The sequence below is a fragment of the Adiantum capillus-veneris genome, chromosome 8 (genome assembly GCF_014529385.1).
Source record: "Adiantum capillus-veneris isolate H3 chromosome 8, ASM1452938v2, whole genome shotgun sequence".
Classification (NCBI taxonomy): domain Eukaryota; kingdom Viridiplantae; phylum Streptophyta; class Polypodiopsida; order Polypodiales; family Pteridaceae; genus Adiantum; species Adiantum capillus-veneris.
In genome coordinates, this window is record NC_140938.1 from 117810371 (window position 1) to 117819570 (window position 9200).

Consider the following 9200-nt stretch of genomic DNA (forward strand, 5'->3'; position numbering starts at 1 on the left):
TACTGGCATTTATACATGCAGTTAACAAGCTATTGCATTTCAAACAGACAGAAATTATATGACATGATCACCAATATAATCTAATATATTATAACTTTTATTATACTTTTATTATTATAGAAATGAACATCTGCAGGCAACACTTGGCTTTCAATTGAATGCCGCTGAGATGCTAAAACTTTAGGATGCTAAATACACCACCAGCTGGAAAGCATTTCATTGTCCATTAGATTCTGCATAATTAAGCAAAGGTAGGTGAAATGATTCAAGATATCATGAGCAAGCAACTGGAAGCCAACTTAAATCTTGAAGCCAATCAACTAAAATCTTGAGGCCAGTCAACTAAAATCTGAGCCATCAATAAAAACATGGACGAGAAGCCACTAAAATCTTGCAGTCAACTAAAATCTTGAGGGCAGTCAGCTAAAATCTGATACAGATGATACGGAAACCGCTAACTAGCAGCAATGTTTTGAACACTGCAATGTACATGACGAGGAGATCATGGACGAGAGGGAGAGTCAAAACGAGGTCGAACAGGGGAGCGGTTGGAGGATGATTCTGTAAAGGGTCCCTCCAATGCTAGGAGTGTATTTTCAAGATGAGCAAGTCATGGGAGCTGCAGGTGCCGCATCTTTTGCAACCCATCGTTAGACAGGGCGATTGGCTCTTCTATCAGACAACCTCCTTTATGAAGAGAGCGATTGGATCCTTGATAAGACAACCTCGATCTTTGGAAGTGGGGCTCATAGCAAGCAGGTTTTCCAGTTGAAGAACACGGGCAGAACACGAGCATCACGAGGCTGGATCTATGGCCTCAACTTCGAGATCTGACGGTTATTGAACCCTACCTGGAAGCGTTCAATTTGGGTTGCTTTCCCAACTCGAACAATTCCTTTTCAGGGATGTTTCAGAGAAAGCATCGTTATCTCATAGGGGTGTATACAGGTCAAAAATATTTTTAGCCAGACACATCATGTGAAATATGGAGACGCAAGGAAAGGAATGGGAGGTATTTATTGGAAGGGAAAGACTTCATGGTTGGATGGAGTCCTCCTTTTTCAAGCAAGGACAATTGGGCTTTTTGTCTGCCAGCGTTGTAAGTTTGCAGCTACATTACTTGCACACTGCTACAGAGCTTCCAGATCTTTCCTCATTGGCGCGCACGCTACAACACCTTGATGTCCTATTGTGTGAGAGGCTACAGAGAGTGAATCTGAAAACTAGGTTTGGAAGCCTGACAACCCTCAATCTGTGCCTCTGCCACAATATGGTGGAAATAATTGGGCCAGGGTCTCTTCCTAGCCTCTGTGTCTTTCATGTTGTTGACTGCAGGAAGGTGCAGAGCTTGAAAGGCTTTGAGAATTAAGAAAGCTTGAAAGGCTTTGAGAATTCAGAGAGCTTGAAAGGCTTTGAGAATTCAGAAGGCTTTGAGAGATTGAAAGGCTTTGAGGAACTCACACTTTCTGGGTTGAGAGAGTTGAGTGAATTTCCTTTGGTAGGCTGTTGCAAATTGAGGACCTCATTAGGCATGATGTGATATGAGGAAGCTCAGATAAGGATCTTGGTGAACTTGTCGTGTATTGTGAGAATGGGGTGAATGGCACAGATACCATCAAACACAGCTCCCATGACTTGCTCAGCTTGAAAATTCTCCACCCACTCTTTGATAGTATTTTGGGGGCAGTCCTCCAAAATTCAAACCCAACACATGATGCTTTATGGAAAGGCCTTGGTAGGAGGAATTCAAGGCCGATTGTCCAGAATGCAATCGTGAGAGCAGCAGTATTTCCTAGCAAGTGCCTGACAATCTGTGCGGAGGAAAATCCACTAAGCAAATGCACCTGAACAACCTCTCACCTTGGAAGAAAAAACAGCCTGTATAAGAAAACAAAATGTAAAAAAACACCCCAAAAGCAGGCCGCGCCGGCGTGCCCTGCTTTTGAGGTGTTTTTTTTGCATTTTGCAGGCTAATACACATCATGCAGGCCAAGACATTATGCAGGCCAAAACACTCACATGAGGCTAATACACATTATGCAGGCCAAAACACTCACATGAATGGCTGTCCTGTAGTAGACCCACCCTTATAGATTAATGTTTGTATTAACAACCTGTGCGTATGTGCTAAAGAGAGTACATGGAAATAAGTGCGTATTTGCTTTCCATCGAGTATCCCGAAAGATCACTCCACTGGTCGCCCACAATGAAATAGCCCAGGTCTTCAAGGGCCTTCGTCTTACCCGATTCCTCTTACACCGGCATCCTCACTTTGCCTAATAAAAGCAGAAACAACAACAATCTCAGGAATTACTCATATGCCTAATCTGGGTTTTCAATAATTGTTTACCTTCATCCAACATCAGGTCGCCTTACAATGCCTACAATATATCTCTATCAATAGAGAGACAAACGATGATCACTCAAAACAGGATCTGATTGATCAGGAGGTGCAAAGTTCGAACAGACAATCCAAAATCTAAAATTTCCCCCCCATTCTTGATCACAACAACTTCCCACCTAAAACCCTCCCAATCCAGAAAAACATCGTCAACAGACAATAAAAAACAATTATATTTTGTCCAGTTTGATATGACCTGCCCTGATTTTCCATTTTCAAAATCTTCTCACCCATACACCAAGTCCCTGCTTAGGTATTGAACAAAAAGGTCTTCTCATTCATGGAACTCATTGTCACTATGGAAGATGTCCTCTGCCACGGCTTCTGCCTGTACTGCTTACCTAGGCTCCCCCCTCGTCCGTAGCCCACATTCACTCTTAAATAAAAGCATAACGAGCCAAGTCTCACCATTCCTGAGCAAATAAGTGATCAACCTACAATAAACGATCTGCAAACGATCTACAAACAAACGATCTTCCAAGCATGGGGTTACTAACTATGCATCTCTCTCTCTCTCTCTCTCTCTCTCTCTCTCTCTCTCTCTCTCTCTCTCTCTCTCTCTCTCTCTCTCTCTCTCTCTCTCTCTCTCTCTCTCTCTCTCTCTCTCTCTCTCTCTCTCTCTCTCTCTCTCTCTCTCTCTCTCTCTCTCTCAGAGTATAGCATCAGGCCAAATTTTTGCAATACAAATTTGAAAAATCTGAACCAAACGCTTTCTCTTGAATCGACTGAAAACTGAACTTGCATCGACTGAAAATTTTTGCAATACAAACTGAAAATCTGAAGCTTGAATCGACTGAAAACTGAACTTGTAGATGCGCAACCCAAAAGGAAAACAAAATGTCAAAAAACACCCCAAAAGAAGGGCACGCCGGCGCAGCCTGCTTTTGAGGTGTTTTTTTGAGCATGGAGTGGAGAAGAGATATGTACCTTTGAGGCTTTGCCGTTTTTTTCGATTTGTTCATCTTCGCTCTGTTCTTGAGAGAGGGCCTCGCAATGAGAATGTTCTAAGCAGGCGTACCACATTTAGATTGTTATTTTTTGAGTGTTTTTCAAGGCTCTAATTTATATAAGGTATTCAAATTAATATTAGTCCCTCTATAATTTCATTATGTGAAGATTTCCCACTCTCTTTTCTCTCTCCTCCCTTTGTTGGGAATAGTCCACCTTTATGGGCAGGCCTTTTCTAGAGTGAGAGATGGAGAACTAGAGAGAGAGAGAGAGAGAGAGAGAGAGAGAGAGAGAGAGAGAGAGAGAGAGAGAGAGAGAGAGATAGAGAGAGATCTAGTCCGTAGCCTTCTTTTGTTTAGCATTATTTTTATGATGACAAGATTTAGTGCATCAAATTTTTAAAATTATGTGATCATTCATAAAATAGAGGTGCATTCATGACTGTTTCACTAGAATTCCCCTTCAGTTGGTTCAACGCACTGTTTTTACTGTCGTCCCGTTTTGACATATCACCAGCCTGTTTCTGCAATCACCTACCTGTATCTCCAATCACCTGCCTATATCTGCAATCACCTGTTTCTGACATATCACCAGCCTGTTTCTGCAATCACCTACCTGTATCTGCAATCACCTACCTGTATCTGCAATCACCTGTTTCTGCCCATATCAACCATGAGTAGATTTATCACCATCTATGGTCCTTCTCCAAGACAAAAATTAAGTGTTGATTTTCAGAGCAGGTTTGTGGAAATCAAGCTAAATCTTCTTGAGGAGTATTTTGACTTAGAAGGGGTGCCTTTGTCACTTAGCCATGAACAATTAAAGTTTGAGACTCTTCTACTCTCCATTGGTGAAGAAGGATTTCTTCTTGATGCAGAAATACATCAATTCTATAAGATTTTTATTGATATTGAGACTCCTACTTCTGTTGAGTTCATTCCTACTGAAACACCAAAAACTCACAGTGTCATTGATATGATTAAACAACTGCCCTTAAATAGTAGCTTGCATGTCGCTATGCAAAGTGCTACAAAGATTGTTAAAGTTGAAGAACTGCCCAAAGTTTACGATGGGTACATTGCATTTGAGCTCTCGCCTTGTGAAGAGAAGTCAACAATGCATGGAATGGAGCAGAAGTATGACGGTCACTCTTGGATGGAGTACGTCACATGCAGCTCAGATTGTTTTGATGGTGTGTGCGCTTGAGTCATTGTCCTGGACACCTTCAGTGCGTCAATATTGATTGTCCTCACTACTTGAGACTACATTATCAAAATGAAACACACTGGAAAGGAAGAATGAAAAAAATTTGTCCTGTTGGTCTTGTAGGGCTTCAACATGGTAATATAGTTTGCAAGCACTGCTCACAAATGCCTGAGTGTGTGGATTTGTGTCATGCAATAATTTACTATTGTGTGCCTAGAGATCATTTCAACACTACAAGATGTGCGATTCATCTGGGTAATCATAAGCACCCTTATGAAGAGGGTGTGAGCAGAGCCATTGAAAAACAAATAGAGGAGAAGGTTGCAGCACGTGCAAAGCTAAATCCTTTCACTACTCCAAAACAACTAGAGGGTGCCGTTACTCAAGATCTTATTTTGGACATGCTAATGAAAGACAACCAAGAGGGGAGCTCAGAGATTGGAGAGGATGAACTTGCAGACATTCTTGAGTATGCCACTCCTCTCTCAAATAAAAGGAGGATAGGAAGATGTTTAGAGTATGCCAAAAGAGAGAAGAATATCACTTCAACGGGACTTGAAGCTGTGTTAAACTTGAAGAATCGTTGCCGCTACCCTTTCATACACAGTGTGTTGTTCCTAGGGCAGTTAAGTGACAAACATCAACCACATGTTTTTAAAATGTCAATTAGGGGACCTGGTAGTGGACTTGATTTGATTAATAGAATGAGACCTGGTGGAAACTTGCAAGAAATGTGGGTTCATTTTGATCACATACATAGAGTTTCTGGCTGGCCCACAATGTCTGCACATGTATATGACCCTTATGTGTGTTCTCTTTTGATTATTGCCACATGTGAGTTCAAGGTCGAGGTTCGCTTTGCTCAGACTGAGTTTTGGAAAATGTTGAATTCGATGGTTTTGAAAAACCAGAGTTTCGTGGATTCATGGCAGATGAGGCAAATGCAAATTGGCTTGCAGTGCGTGCAGATTACTTTGGTGGGGCAAAAAAAAAGGTACCTGAAAAAGAGAGGAGTTGTACTTTCCATTGGGAGCAGAGCATGGTTCACCACACACGTAAGTGTATCCGTCCTTCATTTCAAGAGGAGCATAAATCCTTGTGTCGAAAGTGGCGAAATGCACCATCTGATGTGGCTGCAGATAACTGCAAGAATGAAATTAGAAAATTTTGGCATGTAGGTCATGCAATCAAGGATGAGATACCATCATTGGAAACTTGGCTTGCTTGGTGGGATGTGAGAGCTTTCCACTGGGGATCTTGGTTTGTGAGTCAAGATGAGTCAGGTGTTTTTGTGCCCACTACTAATCTAGCAGAGGCTAAACATGCAAGTATGCATGCTGGAGTTGGTTTTAAAAGCCAGATATCCCTTTATGAGGCCACAGGATTTGACATGTCGATGGCTGTTTTGCAAAGTGTGAAGTGTAATCCATACTTGAAAGGTATTCATGCTGGAACAGGCCCTGGAATACAAGATATGGCAGAGAGATTCAGTAGTCAAAATGCAAGCCGGACATTGAATAGAAAACTAGCAGACCTTGCTAATTCATCTATGGTTGAAATGGGGATTCAGTCTCCAGAGATGCAACATTCTGCAATGGGTAAGCGGAGTGTGCGTGCAAAGTGACCGCTGTAGGTTGATCCAAGAGAGATCCTTGAAGAGGATAGTCATAGGCCAGAATTTGTAACTGTTACTGAGGGTCATAGTTACAAAAATAAACCAGAAGGTGAGAGAAAAGGACAATATGTGGAGAGGAGGATTCCAAAGACAGTGTGGGCTATCAGAAGAACCGAACCAGGAAAAAAAATGACTTGTTTTGGACGATTACCAGGGCAAAGTGGAAGATGCGGAGCATACATTAATGCAGGGATTGATAATAGCAAAGATGGAGTACCTGCACCTTGCTTTTGGGGTCGAAGGAAGTATAGTGGAGGTCTTGTGGGTGGGTTTATTTGGTTTTGTAACTCATCCCCAAAACACTCTTGGGAGGTTGATGAGGACCATGTTGTTGGCTTGATTGGACCTGCTCCAGGAGTGTGGCCAGTGGATGAGGGAACTTTGTTGCAACCACAAGAGATACAAATCCTTGAGGAAAATGGATTTTCACTTGAATCGGGTAAAAGCGCAATCAGATCAACTACAGCAAATGCAACATCGAGCTCTTTGCAAGCGCTTAGTTCTTTTCGGCCAAAATTTAGAGACCGTAAGCTTGTTAAGTGGAGAGCAAATTTGACCAAAGAGTTCCAGGTCAGCATTCAGAAAGGAAAAACCTTGTCTGCGCAATTGGTTCGTGAGGCCATTGTTTTATGCAATGAGTCTCATATTTTCTACATAAGTACTGAAGGCTCGCGAGCATTAGGTGTCAACTACTCAGTGACTCTGAGTGAGTTTCCTCGTTGCACGTGTGGGGGATTTTTGAAAAGAGAAAGCAAACGCTTGACATACATGCCATCTAAACACTTGTACTACGTGTATTTGCAAATATTGGGATTGGATTCATCATCTCACGAGTTCATTCACCAGGCAGCTCTCACAAAAGTCGAATTATTTCAGGCTCTTAGTGGCAGACGCAACAATGTCACAATTTGACAATCACGTGTGTGAGCATTAAAGTCAGCTGAGTCTTTTTTACTACACTTAGGTCCTTTTGAGATGAAAATCACGACCAAGCAACAGTTAGAAACTTTTTGGTGTATATTGTACATCTTGTACGGAGATGCCTCTTTCGCTACTATCTAATGGATTGAAACTATAGCAATATGAAATCAAACAGCATACATTTTGCTATGAAGTTTGGAGTATATTGCCAACAATGTTTTTACTTTTTGTTTTGACACTGTGAAGGAAACAAATTTATTGTAATATTGTTCTAGCAGCTCATAAAGTAGAATTACTGTGATAGATATATATATATAGTAGTTATTGGAGGTTGTATATATGTATGTATGCCTATACGTATGTTTGTATTGTATGTAGTTTTTTAACCCATTGTCTATTATGTTCATGGATCTTGGCAGATCACATAGAAGGAATGGTACTTTTGTAGTTGTGAGTGATATTAGTAAGTGAATAGGTTTGCCTTGTCTCATGTTTCTGTCTCCTTGATATTTTGCAAATAGTGTATCCTCAAACAGTGAGATATGGTCTTCTACCGTGACTAGGTGCCTGTTCATGGGAGCCTCGTAAACCTTCACACTATAGATTTTATCCCCATAAAAGACATTTTGGTCATTGAATTTCATTCCAGTACTGTGAATGTATAGACAAGAAGAGTCAAAAATCATATTGGTGTCTAAGGATATTTCCCAGTTTTAGTTCGTCCACCAAGTATCCACTGCCAAGACCTGCTCGGAAACTAGGATCGCTCAGGAAACCTTGCTCGGAGATCGGTGTTGACCGTTGAAACAATGGGAGGGGTAGGGACTACATGAGTACGTGGACCCATAGGTGCATACGATTGGTACGCACTTGTATGTCATAATAATCAATATCTAATTCTCCTAAATGATTTTCTCATATTAAACTGATCATTTAATGTGGGGAAGTGCCAAGGGAGAAAAGGCTAGAATATTGGTTAAGCTAGCAGACCGGCCACAGTAGGGATCCAAAGGAGGGAAAATACGGATCCAAAGGGGGGGCCATCTGCAAAAGAGCCATGTGCAACAATGGGCTAAAAAGACCGTAAGGTTCAGCCCATTAAGACTTCCAAAATGCTAAGGTTCCAAAATTCAAAGGTTATGTCCAAAGGGTTAAAGCTTAGGGGGAATTGGATGCTTTGTGTGCTCTCCAAAGTCAACACATATCTCTACATGGGAGGGGGCGAGCCCTTCTTCTAGGGGATGAGAGAGAAAGCCACACACACACACACACACACAGGCTCCCTTTACACAAAGGGAATGAGGGACACATGTCAGCTCCCTAGGCCAGATGCCCACAAGGTGTGCCCAGTTTCTATTGGATGACCCTTGAAGTGGACCAATGAGAATTAAGCTAGAGTAAACCTAGTTTAATTAATTTAAAAACATTTAATAAAAGAAACCAATGAGAATTAAGTCTCCTAGAAGACTATTGGGCAGTCTCACAAGGGGTCCAATAAGCATTCAGGAGCCCAATGGCTTGCATGATTCCTATTGGCCAGGAGGCAAAGGGGTCCAATGAGAGTTTAGTTTAATTATTTAATTACCTAAAGCTCTCACAAAATGGGAAAGGGGGACACATGTCAGAAGGCTATCACTTATGCTGCTTAATAGTCATTGGCTCGACTTGGGGAGAGCCAATGAGGGCTCAGCAAGAGCAAATAGCAAGAGGGCTTGCCCAAGAGAGAGAGGGGGCTGATTTTTGCAAGGCATTATCACACACACACACTCACACAATCTCGTGTGTGAAGAAAGAGAAGAATATCTCTTCCCAAGCTTTAATGGAGAGCTCATCACCTACTCCAAGCTTGTGAGATATAAGCCTACATCAACACACTCTTGGCATGTGGATGCAAATCCAACCAAGAGCCAAGCTTCAATGCATGCTCATCTCCTCTACCAAGCTAATTACTAAGCTAAGATATGCTAATATGAGTGATTATGTGAGGAGATGTACATCTTTCTCGTAAGATACTCCTTCTTCCTCTCAATCTACTCTCAACCCTGCTAG

General features: G+C 41.8%; 1 pseudogene; it reads left to right on the plus strand.

The window, feature by feature from the left end:
• Positions 1-985: 985 nt before the first annotated feature.
• Positions 986-1777, plus strand: LOC147452833 (uncharacterized; annotated as a pseudogene).
• The last annotated feature ends 7423 nt before the right edge of the window (positions 1778-9200 follow it).